Source organism: Somniosus microcephalus, chromosome 2 (genome assembly GCF_052327205.1).
Source record: "Somniosus microcephalus isolate GS21.2 chromosome 2, FLI_Smic_1.0, whole genome shotgun sequence".
Lineage (NCBI taxonomy): Eukaryota > Metazoa > Chordata > Chondrichthyes > Squaliformes > Somniosidae > Somniosus > Somniosus microcephalus.
Window position 1 is genome coordinate 195,034,610 of NC_140988.1, and position 21,358 is coordinate 195,055,967.

Genomic DNA, 21,358 nt, shown 5'->3' on the forward strand with positions numbered 1-21,358 from the left:
GAAATCCTATCTGCGAAGAGATACAAGAGCATACAGCCAGGTCCCGAGGAGATTCTCTGGCTTGGGTGAAGCATAGTCGGGTCTTGCGACCTCGACTTAATTCAAACACTCTTAACAAACTACTTATTTAAAACTACCCATCACCTTGTTTAAACTTAAACTAAACACCCAAACTTAATAATACCAAAACTTAAATTACCTAAACTATATACATCCGCTGCCCATCTCCGGGCGGCCAGCCTAATTCCTGTTTGGGCTGCGGCACACCACTCGCTTCGGTGTGACCGCACTGTCCTGTACTTTCGGTCCCTCGCAGCCTGTGGCTGCTGGCTGGGGACCTCTGCCTTTGGACTGATCCCTCACTTGAGAGGCGGCCCTTTTTAACTGGGGAGCCGGTGACCATGGTTTCCTTGGCTGGGGCGTCCGTGGGGACCTTCTAGGGACCTTGGTGGGTGGGGGTTTTCTGACTGGTGGGCCTTTAACCCGAGCCACTGCCCCCTCCGGTGCGGTCTGTGGACTGAACACTATCGCTGACTGGGGATCTTCTTCCTCAGGCTTTACCTCTCCTGAACCTGGGCTAGGGGCAGGTAACTCTTCGCAGCCTGTTGCTGCAGGCTGAGAGACTCCGCCCCCAGGTCCCAAATCTGGGTCCGGGGCGGGGTCTTCGCCCTCGGGTCCCTCCTCCTCTAAACCTGGGTCAGGGGCGGGGTTTTCGCCCTCGGGTCCCTCCTCTAAACCTGGGTCAGGGGCGGAGTTTTTGCCCTCGGGTCCCTCCTCATCTGGATCCCAGAAGAGTGGGGGAGTGTCCCAATCAGTGGGTGGGATGGCCCCTCCCCTTAAACAAGCCACAGCACCTGCCTGTGCAGTCTGTGAACTTGTTCCCGCTGCAGGCTGAGGATCTCTATCCTCACACCTTACCCCAACTGACTGCTCTCTCTTTTCGGGTTTAAACAGTTTACACTGATTAATATGGAGCCATTTGGCACGCCGAGGCATCTTAATGGCGTATACCATGGGACTGGCCTTGTCTACAATGCTTTAGGGCCCCATGTATAGCGGTTCTAGACTTCCTACCCGAGCATAATTCCTCACCATGACCTGATCTCCTACTTCCCACTCGTGGTGTTTTCGGGGTTCTAACAGCAATCGGTTACTCTAATTCTGCTTTCCCATGTTCCCAGCCGCCTGCTCGTGGACCTGCTTAAGGTGCTCAAAGAGGTTTCGGGCGAACCTGTCCCGGTTTACCTCCCTGAGCTGACCTTCGGTGAGCACCATGGCTAGTACATGGGTGGTGGTCCGCATAACCCTGCCAGTCATCAGCTCGTGCGGGGAGTACCCCGTGTTTTTGACTGGCTGGCCTGATCCCCATTAGGACCAGCGGTAGGACCTCTGCCCATTTTCGAGGCGAGTCCACCGTCTCCTTCCTTAACCTGTCCTTTAAGGTCCTATTCATCCTCTCCACAATCCCTGATGACTGTGGGTTGTGGGCAACGTGCCACTTCCCCTCGATGCCTAGAAGCATAAGGGTATTCTGCATTACCTGCCTGGTAAAGTGACTGCCTTGGTCAGACTCCACATACTGTGGTAGCCCCCATCACGATAACACTTCCCGGACCAGGATCCTGGCCGTACCCAGAGCTGTGGCCGTTCTGCAGGGGAAGGCTTCTACCCATTTCGTGAACACATCTACCAGGACTAGGCAGTATTATAGCCTCCCTGGGCGGCGGGCAGGGGCCCGATATAGTCGACCTGTATCGACTGCCATGGTCTCTCTACCCTCCTGATGTGTCCCATAGGTACCTTCCTTTTGTCGGGGTCAGGGTTATTAGCAGCGCACACTAGACAGCCGGCGCAGAACTCGCGGACATCTTCCCTGAGTCCTGGCCACCATCCCACCTGTTCCACCCGCTGTCAGGTGGTCTCAGGCCCGGGATACCCCGCTCCTGGACCCTCATGGGCCAGTTGAAGGAATTCCCTCCGGTGCTGCTGCGGCACAACCCACTGTTCTCCCCAAACAGCATGCCTTCTTTCACGGAGAGGGCTGCTGTGCTGTAAGGGCCCTCTACCCTTTTTCCCTCAGTCACTGCGCTTAGGACGGCCTTAAGGACGGAGTCTTGGGTTTGGACCGTCTTAAGGTCCGGGGCTAAAGCTACCCCTGCACTCCCTTGTGTACCATCCCTACCCCTGACTGCTGCTATGGGTCTGGATCCATATGGGTCCCAGAAAGTGTCTGTGCGGGCACCCTCCTTAGCCAGCAGGTCAGCCGGCTGGTTACCCTGACTACGGGGTTCTGTGGAGGAATGGGCCTTCACCTTGTGAATAAAAACCTCCCCTTCCTCCCCCACTGCTGCCAGGATTTTCTCCAGCAGGGGTTTTACTGTGAGGGGTCTCCCGTCAGCGGAGGTGTATCTGCGGTGGGACCAGGTGGCCAGGTACTCCGTACACGAATTGTACGTAAACATGCTGTCCGAGCAAATCGTGTACGGGGTGGGGAAGATTTTGGGGTGTGTAACGACGTACACTATCGCAGACAGTTCAGCCTGCTGGGCACTCATCGTGCTGGGGAGCTTAATTGCCAGGGCAATGTTTGCCGCTGGGTCATAAACTCCGCACCACGTGAGTCGCACGCCAGCAGATACCGTGCTGGAGCCGTCCACATAGATCTCGCGAACCGTGGGATGTATCCCGGCCCGTAAACCTATGTCCACTTCCCAAACCCCTTCTATGGAACACCGGTGGGCTGTTCCAGGATATACCAGTTTGGCTGCGAGCTTTGGCTCGCAGAGACCCTTCACCTTAAGGTCCATCTGTGAGAGGCGCAGGGTCCAGCGAGCAATGCGGGCACTGCTCACTGTTCCATCCTTGATCCTCCCATCCAGGAGCATCTGGGTGGGTGTGTGATGGGTGAGGAGGGTGATGGGAGAGGTGCCTGTGAAGATCAGCGATCTTCTCACAGCCTAATGTGTGGCCAAGAGGTGCCGCTCACAATTGGAGTAGCTCTTCTCCACATCCGTGAGTATCCTGGAGGAGTAGACCACCGGCCTCAGCCGGCCATGCTGCTCTTGGAGCAGCACAGCACTCAGGCTATCCCCGCTGGCTGCTACCTCCAGGAAGAACTCTTTCCCCCCATCTATGGCCTCTAGAGCTGGTGCAGTCTGCAGATCCTCCTTGAGCCTGACAAATGCTGCCTGGCAACCCTCATCCCAAACCCACTCCATTCCCTTGTGTAGGAGCCGGAGCAGAGGGGCTGCTGTGGCTGCATAGTCTTCAATGAAGTCTCTGCAGTACCCGGTTAGCCCTAAAAATGACCTCACACCCGTGACTGTGTTGGGGACGGGTAACTCCTGTACCGCCTCCCTCCTAGCCTTATCTATGGCCCTTTCCCCAGCGCTTTTTGGTCAGGCCCAGGAATTTCACCTCCTGCTGGCCGATCTGCGCTTTCTTTGGGTTTACTTTAAAACCCTCCTGCCTGAGCAGTTCCAGCAGTTCGGTCAGTAGTGGGCCATGCTCCTCTCTCGAATCGGTGAAGAGGAGCAGGTCATCCACATACTGCACCAACTGTCTGGGCTGGCTGAAACCCTTTAAACTGTTCGCCATGCACTGGTGGAAAATGCTGGGGCTGTTGTGGAAGCCCTGAGGCAAACAGTTCCACGTCTACTGTTGCCCTTTAAATGTAAAGGCAAACTTGTACTGATCCTCCCTCCTTAAAGGGATGGACCAACACCCGTTGGAAATATCCAGCACCGTGAACGTGGTCGCGGATGCTGGGATACTTCCTATCAGGTCGTCAACTGCTGCTACCGTGGGTGCACAGGCTGGGATGTTGCTGTTGCTCACCCGATAGTCCACCGTGGCCCTCCAAGAATTGTCCGGCTTTCTAACCGGCCACAGTGGAGAGTTTAAGTGGGTGGCTATCGGTCTCATGACCCCCTGTTGCACTAAGGAGGACATGGCTGCTTCCATGTCTGGCTCCGCTTCCCTGGGGAAGTTATACTGTTTCTGTGGTCGGGCCATGGGGTCCCCATCTACGCTGACCTCCAGCCCATTGATGCACCCGCAGTCGTGTTTGTGCGTGGCAAATGTGGCCAGGTGGGCTCGCACAAATGCCTGGCACTCTTGGGGTATTGCTGACCATGAGCTCAAGGATATAACCCTCCTTAGGCTTCATGGTGCACAGGGTCCCCTTCCCTTATTTCCCTGGGATGACTACTACCTCGCCATCCTTTCCTGTACTTGCCCCCCATAGGCAATGGTTTCTTAAATCCACCAGGATCCCGTGGCCCACAATGAAGTCGGCTCCCAGGATCCCCTTTCCACCCTCCTGTTCCCACTTCATTAGGATACAGGCCCACTTAGAGCGGAGTGTACCCAAACGAATGGAGAGCAGGATGGAAAATGAGCCGGCCTGTTCCCTGCCTGTGGATCCTGCCAGACTGTATGGGACCCTGCTAGAGAGAGGCGAGGTGGTGGGGTTAGCTGAATGGACCACGGTGCATGATGCCCCCGTATCCAACAGATAGGTCCCCTTCACCATTTCTACCTCCATCTCCACGAGGGGTCTCTTCCATACGTCGTACCGCAGGGAACACAGGTAAACAGGCTGCGCTGGCTCTCGTCATGGCTGTGGGTTGGATGGGGCTGACGGGGTCAGAGCACCGGTAGTGGCGGCTGCTACTCTCCCCTGGCCAGTCAATAAGGACCTCATGGTGTCTAAAAATGACTCGACTGCCGCGGGAGGGATCCCTGCCTCTACCTTTTGGGCTGGGGCTGTGGAGTTCTTTCCCTTGCTACCTTTCCAAGGGTTTTTGCACTCCTTCCTCCAATGGCCATCCTTCCCGCACCCGTAACAATTGAGCTTATTGCTCGAAGGGTTATTCCCTTCCTGATGCCACTCCTTCCTACCCTGTCCGGGTTTTACCTCATGCACCTTCCCCTTAGGTGGGTGTGCATCGGTTCCCCTACCGTTCTTATAGGCTAGGGTCAGGGGATTCTTGGGGTCGGACCAGGCTTCTGCCTTGGCCTGTACCTGTGGCAAGCTGTTTGCCACCAGGCAACGGAGCCAGTGGGCCAATTGATCCCCGTTCAGGAACGCAAGGTTAGGTGTCCCCGGACAGGCACTCCGGTACACCAGCCATAACCTGTCCGCGAAAGCTTGCGGGGTTTCCCCTGCGAGCTGCACCGTCTTCTCCACACGGGAGAAAGGACTTCCCTCATTCATCCCCATGGCCTCCAGAACTTCATCCCTGAGCGCCTCATACCCACCCTGCCCCCTCTTACACTCATCAGAGAGGGATTGGAGAAGCTTACTCTCCAAAGAGAACAGCAGCATTTTAGCCTGCTCAGCACCATCGCATTCGTTGATGCTGGCTGCCTGTTTGACCGAGGGGTCTCCTTTCTCGTTGAGCCTTGAGATATGGCTCACCATAGCCCTAAGCTGTTGGGTGCTATAGGGTAATACGAACTGGTTTTGGAGGGGTCCCTCTTCCCCTCTTCCTCACCATCTGTGGGTGGGCCGAACCTCCGATGCCGGGCTGGGCACATCGGTCCTGGTTCTAGCCTCTGCGCGGGGGTTGCTCCACCTCCGCTTCGACCCCTGACTGCGCCCCCCCTTGCTGCCAGGCCTCACTAAAACCTGGTGCTACGGGTGGTGGTCGCGGGACCGCCTGTTTGTCAACCAGGTCGCCCCTTTGCACTACCTGTGGTGTTTGCACCATTCTCCCCTCGTTCCCTATGAAATCCGCCTGGCCTGCCTTCGGGCTTATGAGGCACACCATGCCCTTTGCCTTCTTTAGGGCCAGGCTCAGATTTTCTATCTGTTCCTTGCAGGGGCCATGATCTGCGTCTTCAAACTCCTGTTCGCTCGCTAACTTATAAGCTGCCTTTACTTCCTTTACCTTCTCCTCCTGCTCCCTTACTTGTCTCGCTAGGCGGGCGTTCTTTTCCCGTAACCTCATCTCGTTACCCTTGGCTTTGGTGACTTGGCACTGTAGGTATTCCAACCTGGCCTTATGTTCTCCCATTAACTGAACCCTTACCTGATTCAGGGCCTGCAATGCTACCAGTAACTTCTCCCCTGCTAGAGCCTTGTCCTGGATCTCCAGGGCTGATTCCTTTATCTCGGCTGCCTGTGCTGCAACGAGCCTGTCCAAAAGCTGCACCTGCTTTTTGAAGCACATCAGCCAGACTGCCTTCTCTAGTGATTTCTTGTGCTCCTTTCCTACTGTCCACTTAGCTGCGGCATCTACCGGATGCCCAGCCTTTAACAGAGTGGTGATCCACTTCTTTGTGATATTCACATTACTAAACACATAATCAGAAATCCTTTCCTCCATCACGGTTTGCTCTTCCGAACCATTGTCTACTGTATCGCACCCCTGTTGCCGGTGTCCTGCCGCGGTCGCCATTTCTGTAGGGGGTTTTGGCGTGTGTCCAGTCAGCTCTGCCCCTGACCGTCTCTGAGTGGTTCGAATCGCTCCCACACCCCCTGGGTTCTAGACACCGGACTTAGGTACAGGCGGCGTTACAGAAAAACGAGTAGACAAGTGGTTCGGTGCAAGAAAACCATAATTTTTATTAAAGGCAAAACAAGATCACAATACTGAGAATTACTAAGATAATTACAGGCATATAAAAATAATATACTTATTGGGGAATGGGGAACACACGGCACATTGAGGGAACAAAACACATTAAAATCCCCTTATCCTTATCCCACCCCTTATGCCTAACTAGATTAAGCTATGAGGGGCCAGGGATTTATGCTCACCAGTTCGAAACCTGTTGACTTTTAACGGTTGTGAGTTTTGGGGTCCGCTCTTGCTGTCCTTTGGGGTACTTCGTCGCCACGTGGTCACCGGGCACGGCGATGGAGTTGTTTATGCTGGAGAGGACAGTTTGAAGGAGCGAGAGCCAGAGAGAGCAGTTTGAAGGAGCGAGAGCTGGAGAGAGCAGTTTGAAGGAGCGAGAGCCGGAGAGAGCAGTTTGAAGGAGCGAGAGCTGGAGAGGACAGTTTGAAGGAGCGAGAGCTGGAGAGGACAGTTAGAAGGAGCGAGAGCTGGAGAGAGCAGTTTGAAGGAGCGAGAGCTGGAGAGGACAGTTTTTAGGAGCGAGAGCTGGAGAGGACAGTTTGAAGGAGCGAGAGCTGGAGAGGACAGTTTGAAGGAGCGAGAGCTGGAGAGGACAGTTTGAAGGAGCGAGAGCTGGAGAGGACAGTTAGAAGGAGCGAGAGCTGGAGAGGACAGTTTTTAGGAGCGAGAGCTGGAGAGGACAGTTTGAAGGAGTGAGAGCTGGAGAGGACAGTTTGAAGCAGCGAGAGCTGGAGAGGACAGTTTGAAGGAGCGAGAGCCGGAGAGAGCAGTTTGAAGGAGCGAGAGCTGGAGAGGACAGTTTGAAGGCGCGAGAGCTGGAGAGGACAGTTTTTAGGAGCAAGAGCTGGAGAGGACAGTTAGAAGGAGCGAGAGCTGGAGAGAGCAGTTTGAAGGAGCGAGAGCTGGAGACGACAGTTTGAAGGAGCGAGAGCTGGAGAGGACAGTTTGAAGGAGCGAGAGCTGGAGAGGACAATTTGAAGGAGCGAGAGCTGGAGAGAGCAGTTTGAAGGAGCGAGAGCTGGAGAGGACAGTTTGAAGGAGCGAGAGCCGGAGAGGACAGTTTTTAGGAGCGAGAGCTGGAGAGGACAGTTTTTAGGAGCGAGAGCTGGAGAGGACAGTTTTTAGGAGCGAGAGCTGGAGAGGACAGTTTTTAGGAGCGAGAGCTGGAGAGGACAGTTTGAAGGAGCGAGAGCTGGAGAGGACAGTTTGAAGGAGCGAGAGCTGGAGAGAGCAGTTTGAAGGAGCGAGAGCCGGAGAGGACAGTTTTTAGGAGCGAGAGCTGGAGAGGACAGTTTGAAGGAGCAAGAGCTGGAGAGGACAGTTTGAAGGAGCGAGAGCTGGAGAGGACAGTTTGAAGGAGCGAGAGCTGGAGAGGACAGTTTGAAGGAGCGAGAGCTGGAGAGGACAGTTTTTAGGAGCGAGAGCTGGAGAGGACACTTTGAAGAGCGAGAGCTGGAGAGAGCAGTTTGAAGGAGCGAGAGCTGGAGAGGACAGTTTTTAGGAGCGAGAGCTGGAGAGGACAGTTTGAAGGAGCGAGAGCTGGAGAGGACAGTTTGAAGGAGCGAGAGCTGGAGAGGATAGTTTGAAGGAGCGAGAGCCGGAGAGGACAGTTTGAAGGAGCGAGAGCTGGAGAGAGCAGTTTGAAGGAGCGAGAGCCGGAGAGGACAGTTTTTAGGAGCGAGAGCTGGAGAGGACAGTTTGAAGGAGCGAGAGCTAGAGAGGACAGTTTGAAGGAGCGAGAGCAGGAGAGGACAGTTTGAAGAAGCGAGAGCCGGAGAGAGCAGTTTGAAGGAGCGAGAGCTGGAGAGAGCAGTTTGAAGGAGCGAGAGCTGGAGAGAGCAGTTTGAAGGAGCGAGAGCTGGAGAGGACAGTTTGAAGGAGCGAGAGCTGGAGAGGACAGTTTGAAGGAGCGAGAGCTGGAGAGAGCAGTTTGAAGGAGCGAGAGCCGGAGAGGACAGTTTTTAGGAGCGAGAGCTGGAGAGGACAGTTTGAAGGAGCGAGAGCTGGAGAGGACAGTTTGAAGGAGCGAGAGCTGGAGAGGACAGTTTGAAGGAGCGAGAGCTGGAGAGGACAGTTTGAAGGAGCGAGAGCTGGAGAGGACAGTTTTTAGGAGCGAGAGCTAGAGAGGACATTTTTTAGGACCGAGAGCTGGAGAGAGCAGTTTGAAGGAGCGAGAGCTGGAGCGGACAGTTTTTAGGAGCGAGAGCTGGAGAGGACAGTTTGAAGGAGCGAGAGCCGGAGAGGACAGTTTGAAGGAGCGAGAGCTGGAGAGGACAGTTTGAAGGAGCAAGAGCTGGAGAGGACAGTTTGAAGGAGCGAGAGCTGGAGAGGACAGTTTGAAGGAGCGAGAGCTGGAGAGGACAGTTTGAAGGAGCGAGAGCTGGAGAGGACAGTTTGAAGGAGCGAGAGCCGGAGAGGACAGTTTGAAGGAGCGAGAGCTGGAGAGGACAGTTTGAAGGAGCAAGAGCTGGAGAGGACAGTTTGAAGGAGCGAGAGCTGGAGAGGACAGTTTGAAGGAGCGAGAGCTGGAGAGGACAGTTTGAAGGAGCGAGAGCTGGAGAGAGCAGTTTGAAGGAGTGAGAGCTGGAGAGGACAGTTTGAAGGAGCGAGAGCTGGAGAGGACAGTTTGAAGGAGCGAAAGCTGGAGAGGACAGTTTGAAGGAGCGAGAGCTGGAGAGGACAGTTTGAAGGAGCGAGAGCTGGAGAGGACAGTTTTTAGGTGCGAGAGCTGGAAAGGACAGTTTGAAGGAGCGAGAGCTGGAGAGGACAGTTTGAAGGAGCGAGAGCTGGAGAGGACAGTTTTTAGGAGCGAGAGCTGGAGAGAGCAGTTTGAAGGAGCGAGAGCTGGAGAGGACAGTTTGAAGGAGCGAGAGCTGGAGAGGACAGTTTTTAGGAGCGAGAGCTGGAAAGGACAGTTTGAAGGAGCGAGAGCTGGGGAGGACAGTTTGAAGGAGCGAGAGCTGGAGAGGACAGTTTGAAGGAGCGAGAGCTGGAGGACAGTTTGAAGGAGCGAGAGCTGGAGAGGACAGTTTGAAGGAGCGAGAGCTGGAGAGGACAGTTTGAAGGAGCGACAGCTGCAGAGAGCAGTTTGAAGGAGCGAGAGCTGGAGAGGACAGTTTGAAGGAGCGAGAGCTGGAGAGAGCAGTTTGAAGGAGCGAGAGCTGGAGAGAGCAGTTTGAAGGAGCGAGAGCTGGAGAGGACAGTTTGAAGGAGCGAGAGCTGGAGAGAGGACAGTTTGAAGGAGCGAGAGCTGCAGAGGACAGTTTGAAGGAGCGAGAGCAGGAGAGAGCCGTTTGAAGGAGCGAGAGCTGGAGAGGACAGTTTGAAGGAGCGAGAGCCGGAGAGGACAGTTTGAAGGAGCGAGAGCCGGAGAGAGCAGTTTGAAGGAGCGAGAGCTGGAGAGGACAGTTTGAAGGAGCGAGAGCTGGAGAGAGCAGTTTGAAGGAGCGAGAGCTGCAGAGGACAGTTTTTAGGAGCGAGAGCTGGAGAGTACAGTTTGAAGGAGCGAGAGCTGGAGAGAGCAGTTTGCAGGAGCGAGAGCTGGAGAGGACAGTTTGAAGGAGCGAGAGCTGGAGAGGACAGTTTGAAGGAGCGAGAGCTGGAGAGGACAGTTTGAAGGAGCGAGAGCTGGAGAGAGCAGTTTGAAGGAGCGAGAGCTGCAGAGAGCAGTTTGAAGGAGCGAGAGCTGGAGAGGACAGTTTGAAGGAGCGAGAGCTGGAGAGAGCAGTTTGAAGGAGCGAGAGCTGGAGAGGACAGTTTTTAGGAGCGAGAGCTGGAAAGGACAGTTTGAAGGAGCGAGAGCTGGAGAGGACAGTTTGAAGGAGCGAGAGCTGGAGAGAGCAGTTTGAAGGAGCGAGAGCTGGAGAGCGCAGTTTGAAGGAGCGAGAGCTGGAGAGAGCAGTTTGAAGGAGCGAGAGCTGGAGAGGACAGTTTGAAGGAGCGAGAGCTAGAGAGGACAGTTTGAAGGAGCGAGAGCTGGAGAGAGCAGTTTGAAGGAGCGAGAGCTGGAGAGGACAGTTTGAAGGAGCGAGAGCTGGAGAGAGCAGTTTGAAGGAGCAAGAGCTGGAGAGAGCAGTTTGAAGGAGCAAGAGCTGGAGAGGACAGTTTGAGGGAGCGAGAGCTGGAGAGGACAGTTTTTAGGAGCGAGAGCTGGAGAGTACAGTTTGAAGGAGCGAGAGCTGGAGAGGACAGTTTGAAGGAGCGAGAGCTGGAGAGGACAGTTTGAAGGAGCGAGAGCTGGAGAGGACAGTTTGAAGGAGCGAGAGCTGGAGAGGACAGTTCTTAGGAGCGAGAGATGGAGAGGACAGTTTGAAGGAGCTAGAGCTGGAGAGAGCAGTTTGAAGGAGCGAGAGCTGGAGAGGACAGTTTTTAGGAGCGAGAGCTGGAGAGGACAGTTTGAAGGAGCGAGAGCTGGAGAGGACATTTTGAAGGAGTGAGAGCTGGAGAGAGCAGTTTGAAGGAGCGAGAGCTGGAGAGGACAGTTTGAAGGAGCGAGAGCTGGAGAGGACAGTTTGAAGGAGCGAGAGCTGGAGAGGACAGTTTGAAGGAGCGAGAGCTGGAGAGGACAGTTTGAAGGAGCGAGAGCTGGAGACGACAGTTTGAAGGAGCGAGAGCCGGAGAGAGCAGTTTGTAGGAGCGAGAGCTGGAGAGGACAGTTTGAAGGAGCGAGAGCTGGAGAGGACAGTTTGAAGGAGCGAGAGCTGGCAAGAGCAGTTTGAAGGAGCGAGAGCTGGAGAGGACAGTTTTTAGGAGCGAGAGCTGGAGAGGACAGTTTGATGGAGTGAGAGCTGGAGAGGACAGTTTGAAGGAGCAAGAGCTGGAGAGGACAGTTTTTAGGAGCGAGAGCTGGAGAGGACAGTTAGAAGGAGCGAGAGCTGGAGAGAGCAGTTTGAAGGAGCGAGAGCTGGAGAGAGCAGTTTGAAGGAGCGAGAGCTGGAGAGGACAGTTTGAAGGAGCGAGAGCTGGAGAGGACAGTTTGAAGGAGCGAGAGCTGGAGAGGACAGTTTGAAGGAGCGAGAGCTGGCGAGAGCAATTTGAAGGAGCGAGAGCTGGAGAGGAACCCGGTTACCAGGACGCCAAGTGGGACAGCCAGGGGTAATGTGCAGGCCAGGTGTGTGGAGGAGACACGCAGGCTATTAGAGTCACCAGCGCCATGGAGAGGACATTAAAGAGTCGCTGTCGGCCCAGTAGATGGCGTCCGTACCACGGCGGCTGAAGACTGTCAGGCAGAAGTGCGGGAAAGGCGGAGCGAGGCGAGAGCGGACCCGATTGTGATGGCGCTGATGAAGATGGCTGCCATCCTTGCGGGCTCCGTGCGTACCAGCAGCTAAGTGTCCTTTGCTGCTTGGTGCGCTCGGCTCGTTAAGAAAAAAGCATTTCACTGACTGGATTTCACTTCTTGCATTTGGTTATGTGACAAATAAAAAAATTGAAATTGAAATTGAAATTATGCGTATCACCCTCCTTTTCCTCAGTTAATGTCTTCATCGAGTCGCGATGGGTCTTCTTCCTCGGGCGGTTCGGTCGCTGACGGGCTTTATAACGGTTGGGGCTCGGTTGGCGGTTTATACTGTCAAACTGATTTTTCTACCCATGCTTCGAACGCCAGTTTATTCAACAAATGACAGCTTATAACTAGGCCATTTGTCTTGATTTCACTGTCCATGCATCAAACGCCAGCTTATAACTAGGCCGTTTGTCCCCCAACGCGTCTTCCCGCTGCCCTTCTCTGCCTTTACCGGTTTACCGTATTCTTAGTCTTGTCTCGTCTGTTCGTGGCCCCGTGTGTCCTGTGTGTTTACGATTCGGGTCTCGTTCTCCTCCCGCGTTTGGCCCTCGATGTAGTAATGGGCGTCCTTGATGTTGAGCGGCGCGGGGAGCGAGAAGAGAGCCCGCCATGAGGCACAAAGTGAGAACGAGAGGCAGGAGGCAAGGGCCAAGAGATAAGAGAGCGATCACTATCGATGGGCCTACAATTATACCCGGTTCTTCAATCCTTATCTGCGTGCCAAATCAGGTCAGTCCTTTGTCTAACTTTTGGCGGGCTCGTCCAAAATGATTACAGCCATTTACTTTAACGACTTTTGGGTGGTTGTCTCCTGGTTTTAATGGCTCCGATGCCCTGGCTGTTTGTTGTTTATGAAATTTAATTTTCCTTATCCTGGCTTGATGGCTACTGTGAGCTGTTACCGATTCTGTATGCAAAAACTTAATGGCCTCGATTAGACCCATTCTGACTTGATCTGTTCCAAGGTGAAGGAATGCATATTCTGTGTTTACCTAGCTGTCTGGCTTCACAAAGTCTTTCACAGATTCATGCATTTCAGGTTTCGTTTCAGGTTTTGAAAAGTGCCTGCCTTTTTGCAGGGCCTTGCTTTTAAAATCCTGTACTTTTGGTCACGAGGTTGCAGAAGCCATTTTGGGTACCCTTTTTAATAACTTGTCCATACAGGGTCCCTTTTTCCTTAACTTTTGGGGAATGTGGGAATTTTGAGAACCCTACATTATTTATACCTGTTGGACATCAATGACACCTGTAAGTCCCTGCTGCTCAAGGTTGCCAGGGTCATGTGGGGTGGGTGGGGGAGTGGGGTGGAGTGGAGCATAGTGATCAATTTGATTGTCTTAATCAGCTGATGAGGAAAGTCAGCGTCAGTGATTTCTTTGAAGACCATTCTTCAGTCCTGCAGTGGAAATGACACTGGTACCATCCTAAGATATGTAAATTAGCCTGTGGGATGCCAGAAGTTCCGATCCACCTTTCCACAACCCTAAGCATTTCTAGAAATTTTAGAGGCATTGGCAACAGTGTTGTTAACAATGGACACTCCACCCAGAGGTCATTAGCAGACTTTTCATTATTTTTCTTGACAGCAAATATGCCTGTCTAAAAATGAACTATCCTATCAGCAGTGGAAAAGAAATATCTGGATATATTAATACCCTCTCAGTGGACGTTTCATGTAGCTATGAATGGCTCTACACAAAGGATTACAGGGAAGAGCTGATGCTAATGTGTGACACTTACTTTGTTATAATTTGTTGCTTCCTGGACTCCCTTGGAGGCTGAACAGATGGTATATGAATGTGTCACTCCTTGGGGACTTGCAGTTCCTCACCCAGCTTCAGAAATGTTTGTTTTAATATCTCGAGCTCAACACAGTTCAGCACTGAGACCTTAGCAATTCTGCTTTGGGAACATGCCAAGGCATTTCTGTGTTATAATATTTTGGCCTCTGCTTCCAACAAAAAAGAGATTTTGTCTTGCCGGAGGCAGCTGGAAGAGTAAATCCGTTACATGGAAATTGTGGTGATTGGGATGAATCAGATATCAGGAAGTTCTCTGCTCTTCAAAGTGTTGGAAAGTAGCTCCCTTTCCTCCAGTATTATAATATTGAGCACATGCCCACCAATGCTCACTTTTATGAATATCGAGACAACTGGCAACATTTTATGGCCGGAACAGCAACAAAAACTTACATTTATATAGTGCAGTTACCAAGCAAACCATCACAAGGTGCTTCACAGTAGACAGTCGAACCTGAGCAGATCTGGGAGGGGAAGTAGGAGAGGTAATTGAAGGCACTATTGATGAGGAGACTTTAAGGAGGATTTTGAAGGTGAAGAGTGATGTAACAAGACAAAGGGGTCTAGAGAGAGAAAGAGCAATAGGAGGACGCCAAGATAGATCTTTGGGGCACAAAAGAAGTGACCATGTGTGTTGTGTATGTCCCTTTAAGGGAATAACTGGTCTCAGACTGCAGTACCGGCAGTGACCACCCCTGTATAAAAGGCGCTAGCAGCCTTCTGTAGTTTCAGTTTTCAGAGTGTCTCCATTCAGTAAAGACTTGTTAAACCAACTCCTGCATTCCGTGTCTCCATTAACACACGGATTTAATACTGGCGACGAGTAAGAAACGAACTTACCTGCAACTCAGCAGCACCTCAGATGACGTTATTGAAGGTCGAAGCCAGAAGAAAGAAAAAAGAATATAATCCAAAGAAACTCGAGAAACGGGCGCCGACCATGGGCAACCGCCCTCCAAATCATCGGATTGAAAACTTGCAGGAGAGACTGTCAAGAGCCAGGCTTGGTTCCCCAGTCTGTGGTTTCCCAGCTAATCGGGCTGGTGGAAGGTAGTGCACTGATCCTTCCTGGGCTGCGGCGGGCTAGAGCTCGATCGGGTGGCTCTGCAACGAGGCCAGGCAGCGAGTCGGGAAGCAAAGGGAGAGAGAGAGGGTGGAGCACACAGGGCGCGGCTGGTGCTTCGCAGCCGGGCAGCGCTCGGACCTAAGAAGAGGGAGGGAAGTGTCCCAGAGGGTCCGCTCCAAGACGGGAATGGTTAAAAATAAAAATACCGCGGACAGCGGCGTTGACAGCAGCGGCGGGAAAGCGCGGGAGGCGCCATCTTAACTCGGCGGGGAAGAAGGAAAAGTGCGGGAGACGCCATCTTAGATTTTCAAGATGCCAAAGACTGGCGATATCACTGCCTTCGATAATGCAATAGAAGACTGGACCACATATGTGGAAAGAGTCGAGGTATATTGCGAGGCAAACGAAATAGCCGAGGAGAAAAAGGCATCGGTATTGCTAAATTTAATGGGCGCAAGAACATACGGCCTATTGCGGGACCTGATTACTCCAGCCAAACCGAAGGCGAAGAGTTTTAACGAAATTGTTGCTATCCTACAGGAACACTTAAATCCTACACCGCTGCTGATAACAGAAAGATTTAAATTCCACAGGAGAAATCAGCATAAAAATGAGAGCAATGCTGATTACCTTACGGAACTACGCAAACTATCAAAGCACTGCCAGTTCGGAGCAGGACTGGCAGATACCTTACGGGACAAATTTGTCTGTGGACTCCTGAGTGAAGGAACCCAGAAGAGGTTACTCTCGGAGAAAGAGCTGACGCTAGATAAGGCTTTCAGCGTGGCAGAATCGTACGAAGCAGCAGCAAGGGGAGCTGTGGAAATACAGCAAAAGCCACAGGAATACGGCACCCACGAAATGACACGGGAATTTGCAAAATGTTATCGCTGCGGCAGAACAAACCATGACCAGAAGGACTGTTGATCAAGGACAAAAAATGCAGGGAATGCGGAAAGATGGGACACATTGCATGAGTTTGCAGGTCTGGGAAGAAGACCAACGACAACAAAAAGGCTACTAAGGAACCGTACAGGAAAGTACAAAAGATGATGGACAGTAGTTCCGAAGACCAGATGAGCGATAGTGAATCCGGGAACAAGAGACTAAGCTGTCTCAAACTTCACAACGTAATCGCAAAAGAGGATCACCGAACCATTTGGGTCACCCTCACGATAGCAGGGTCCCAAGTCAAAATGGAATTGGATACAGGATCAGCTTGAACCGTCATGAATCGACGAGACTATGAGCGGCTATTCTCACACATACCCTTGAGAGAGACATCCATTGTCTTGAGGACGTATACGGGGCAAAAAGTATACCCCAGAGGAAAAATAAGGGTGCCTGTCGAATACAACGGCAAGAAAATACGGAAATTGTATCTCTACATTCTGCAAGATGGTGGACCACCGTTATTGGGACGTGAATGGATCAGAAAGATAAGTTTAGACTGGCACTCCATTCAGGCACTGACGGTGGCTGGTAAAAAGGATGATGACGTCACTCCTGGACGATTGTCAACAATCTTAGCTGACGCCAAAGAGGTATTTCAACAAGAACTGGGCACTCTTAAAGGCGTAACCGCCTCGATAAAAATAGAAGAGAATGCAATTCCCAAGGATTTCAAAGCAAGACCGGTACCATATGCAATTCGCCCAGCCGTCGAGGCAGAGCTGGAGAATCTGGAGAATACAGGCGTATTGTCTAAGGTAGACTGGAGCGAGTGGGCGACACCCATCGTTCCTGTCATGAAGAAAACATTAAACAATAAGTCTGAGGAGCCAAGGAAGATTCGCATCTGTGGGGACTTCAAGGTGACGGTGAACCCAGTCCTTCACACAGTACAATATCCTCTTCCAAGGATAGAAGACATCTTTGCCTCACTATCTGGAGGGAAGCGTTTTACAAAAATTGACCTAGCACAAGCATACTTACAGATGGAGTTTGAAGAATCCTCTAGGAAGTATCTCACGATAAACACTCACAAAGGTCTTTACCAATATCATCGATTGGTATTCGGAGTAGCATCGGCTCCGGCGATATGGCAAAGAGCGATGGAACAAGTCCTGCAAGGGATTCCGGGGACTCAGTGTTACTTGGACGACATCCTAGTGACAGGTGAAGATGACAGTGAACACCTTAACAACCTAGAACAGGTGCTCACTAGACTACGTGAACATGGGCTACGAGCCAACCACCCCAAGTGCGAGTTTTTTAAGAAACAGATACCGTATTGTGGCCACGTGATTGATGAAGAGGGGTTACATAAGTCCCCTGACAAAATTGAAGCGGTTGTTAAGGCCCCAGCGCCTGAAAATGTGTCGCAACTGAGGTCATTCCTCGGCTTGGTGAATTACCACCATAAGTTTTTACCGAATTTGTCCACAATTCTGCACCCACTGAACGCCCTACTATGAACGGGAGTAGCATGGAAATGGAGCAATGGCTGTAAGCGGGCCTTTCAGAAGAGTAAGGACTTAATCACTTCAAGAGAAGTATTGGCTCACTACAACCCATCACTACCGATAAGACTGGCGTGTGATGCGCCTCCCTACGGCATTGGGGCAGTACTGTCACATAAATTCCTTGATGGTTTAGAGAGGCCGATAGCTTTTGCGTCACGCTCGTTAACTTCAGCCGAGCGTAACTACGCCCAGATTGACAGAGAGGCCCTCAGCCTAGTGTGGGGGGTGAAGAAGTTCAATCACTACCTGCACGGTCAAAAATTTACTCTAATTACTGATCAACCTCTTGTCTCCATTTTCAACCCTCAGAAGGGCGTCCCGATAATGACAGCACAACGGCTACAGAGGTGGTCCCTTTTCCTAGGGGCACACCAATATGACATCAAGTACAAAGGAACTAAACAGCATGGGAATGCTGATGGATTGTCGTGCCTACCGTTGCCGATGGTGGAAGAAGAACTTGCATTGGATCCAATGGAGATATTCCACTCGACCATAGTCGAATGTCTCCCTGTGACGAATGCAAACATAGAAAAGGAAACACGAAATGACCCGACACTATCCCGGGTCTATGATTTAACGGTGAAGGGATGGCCAGCACATGGCGAACCACTGCTGCCAGCATTCTCGCCGAGAAGAGAACAGCTGTCAGTGTGCAGAGGGACCTTGATGTGTGGATCCAGAGTGGTGATTCCACCCAAATTGAAGGCTAGAGTGCTCAATGAGCTTCATGAGGGTCATCTGGGAGGGGTGAAAATGAAGAACTTAGCTAGAGCGTTTGTGTGGTGGCCAGGAATCGATAGAGAAATCGAAGAGATGACCAAGAGCTGTACAGGATGCCAGAAGGTCCAAAACGCCCCACCACAAGCCCCTTTACATCCATGGGAGTGGCCCTCATCTCCATGGCAAAGGGTGCACATTGATTTTGCTGTTCCCTTCATGGACTCGATGTTTTTAATTGCAGTGGATGCACATTCAAAGTGGCCAGAGGTAATAAAAATGTCCTCAACCACCACAGAAAAAACTATCACAGTCTTACGAACCATATTCACCAGGAATGGGCTGCCTGAACAGATTTGCTCTGACAATGGACCACAGTTTGTGTCTGAAGAGTTCCGGAGGTTCTTAAAGAACAATGGTGTTAAGCATTACAGATCCGCCCCATATCATCCAGCCACTAATGGATTGGCCGAGAGGTTTGTTCAAACATTCAAGAAGGCTATCAAGGCAATGTGTAATGAAGATATACCCCTACAACACAAGGTGGACAACTTCTTGTTTGCCTACCAGAATGCGACACATGCGGTTACCAACCAAACTCCTGCCATGATGTTCTTCAATCGAAGACTACGATGCCGCTTGGATTTGGTTAAGCCGAACGTCAGAAGAGATGTGGAGAACAGGCAGTTTCAGAATATGAATGAAAGGCCGACCAGGAGTTTTAAGATAGGTCAACCAGTTTTGGCCCGGTACTACCGCACAGAGAAATGGCAGCCAGGAACGATCTGTACATGGCAAGGACATCTCATGTATACCGTGGACGTTGGAGAGAGCATTGTAAGACGCCATGCTGACCAGATTCTAGAGTCACTGGAAAACGTCAACTCCACACCACGATCTGATACACCTGGCGATGAAACCGACGCACCAATTGCATCTACCGCAGAATCGGTGATATTGGAAGCAGATGAACCAAACAACGACATTGATCCCGACTCAACTTTACCAGAAGAACCTGATATCCCAAAGAGGCGTTATCCAGACAGAATCAGGAAGCCTCCTCAAAGACTGAACTTATAATTGCTTAACCTCAACCAATGTATCTAGCAACCGTAATTGTAATTGTAATTAGTTATCATTTAGTTGTTAAATGAATGTTATGTACTGTTTATCTAAAAGGGGAGGAATTGTTGTGTATGTCCCTTTAAGGGAATAACTGGTCTCAGACTGCAGTACCGGCTGTGACCACCCCTGTATAAAAGGCGCTAGCAGCCTTCTGTAGTTTCAGTTTCCAGAGTGTCTCCATTCAGTAAAGACTTGTTAAACCAACTCCTGCATTCCGTGTCTCCATTAACACACGGATTTAATAATGTGAGTACACGAGGAGAAGCCATTACAGGGGATGTGCTGACAGCATTGGGACAGATAGAAATGGAATCTTAAGCGTGGAATCATGGAGGTGACAGTGGAGAGCTGGTATACGATTGTATGAGCATGTCAAAGTCCGCAGAGAGGTCAAGGAGGATGAGGATGGATAACGCAGCACAGTCACACAGAATGTCATTGGAGATTTTGACGAACGTGGTCTCAATCAAAGCCTGGTTAAAGAAAATCAAACAAGAGAGAGGGTTATTGTGTTGGATGTTGGTGACACATTCCAAAACATTAGAGGGGATAGATATAATATACTTGGGTAGAGCAAATGGAGGACAGAGACACAGAGTTGCTAGTCCATGTGCTTGCTTTATTAGGCCAAAGCGAACTGAGCATGCTCATACCATACCATGTGATAATACATTACACTGCTTTCCCCCTTAAAAAATAATGAATGTATTCCCTTCTCAAATTCAACAAAACTATGGTCCCACCTTTCCCAGCTTTACATGTAACACATATAACAAAAAATCCTGGCTTTTTTTCTTTTAAATGAACTACAAATCCAATTTAATAACAGGTTTGTGGAGCCTTCTTGATTTCTTTACAGAAGGTTTTGGTGTTGAACCAATTTTTGGGCTGTTTTGTTTTGGTTCTGAATTCAAAAATGATCCTGTTTCTACCTCAGACTTGTTTGAACCTGGTAGTTCAGTTACTGAAGTCAGAACTGAGTCAAACTCATGTTTGTGTTCATGATCAAATGGGTCATGATCATGTCTTGGTTCATCTCTAGCAGAGATCATTTGACCTACATGAATACTTCCGATTTTGTCACCAATTTCAACCAAATATCTCTTGGTTCCATCAACCCCTACTGTGGTTCCTTGTGTGAACTCGACTTGCCAGGGGGACTGAGAACACGAACACACTTGTTTTGTTTGAAACTGTTTTCTTTCTGATTGGTGTCATAATAACGTTTCTGACTCAACTGTTTCTGTTGAACTCTTGAGGCCAAATTTGGTTGAACAAGACTCAGTTGTGTTCTCAATCTCTTCATCAAGAGTTCTGCTGCGGTCTATCCAGTTGTTGTGCGGAGTAGTTCTGTACTTCAGCAAGAAATTTGCCAAATGTTGCTTTATGCTGAGTCCCAAACAATCATGCAACACTTGTTTTTTGAGAGCTTCTTTCACTATTCTGACTGACCTTTTGGCTGCTCCGTTTGAAGCTGGATGATATGGTGGAACGAGAGGGTGTTTGATACTGTTCCATTCCTTGAATTCTTGGAATGGAACAGAACGGAACTAGGGCCATTTTCAGAAACAAGCTCTTCAGGTAAGCCATGACATGCAAAGATAGATTTCAACTCATCTATGGTACGTTCAGTTGTAGTATTTGAACCCATGTGTTTCACTTCAATCCACTTTGAGTGACTATCTACAAGTACCAGGAAATAATCATTTGCTTTCTCACAGAGGTCTACATGGACTCTCTGAAAAGGTCTAATTGGCCATGACCAGGGTTGTAGTGGAGTTTTGGGTGGTTTGTTTCTGTAATTTTGGCAAATGCTGCATTTGCTGATAAGTGATTCAAGATCACTGTTTAATCCAGGCCAGTAAACAAAGCTTCTTGCAAGTGGTATCATACTGAAGATCCCTGGATGTTTAGTATGAAGATCGGCCAGAAGTCTATCTCTCAGAGAAGTAGGTACAACCACTCTGTTTCCCCACTTAAGAACATTAGAACATAAGAAATAGGAGCAGGAGTAGGCCAATTGGCCCCTCGAGCCTGCTCCGCCATTCAATAAGATCATGGCTGATCTGATCCTAACTGCCAATCCACTATGACAGGACTATCTCCTGAATCTAACAGAATTAGACACACGAAACAGGAGCAGGATCAGGCTACACGGCCCCTGGGCCCGCTCCGCTACCCACAGGGCCATGACCGATCCGCACCTAAACTCATGTCCAAATTCCTGCCCGCTCCCCGTAACCCTTAATTCCCTTTTCTTCTAGGAAACTGTCTATTTCTGTTTTAAATTTATGTAATGATGTAGCTTC

General features: G+C 50.8%; 1 protein-coding gene across 3 annotated transcripts in view; it reads left to right on the plus strand.

Annotated features, from left to right (window-relative positions):
* pcdh7b (protocadherin 7b) overlaps nucleotides 1-21,358 on the plus strand; it is a 589,810-nt gene that overhangs the window by 81,569 nt on the left and 486,883 nt on the right. The window lies entirely within an intron of this gene.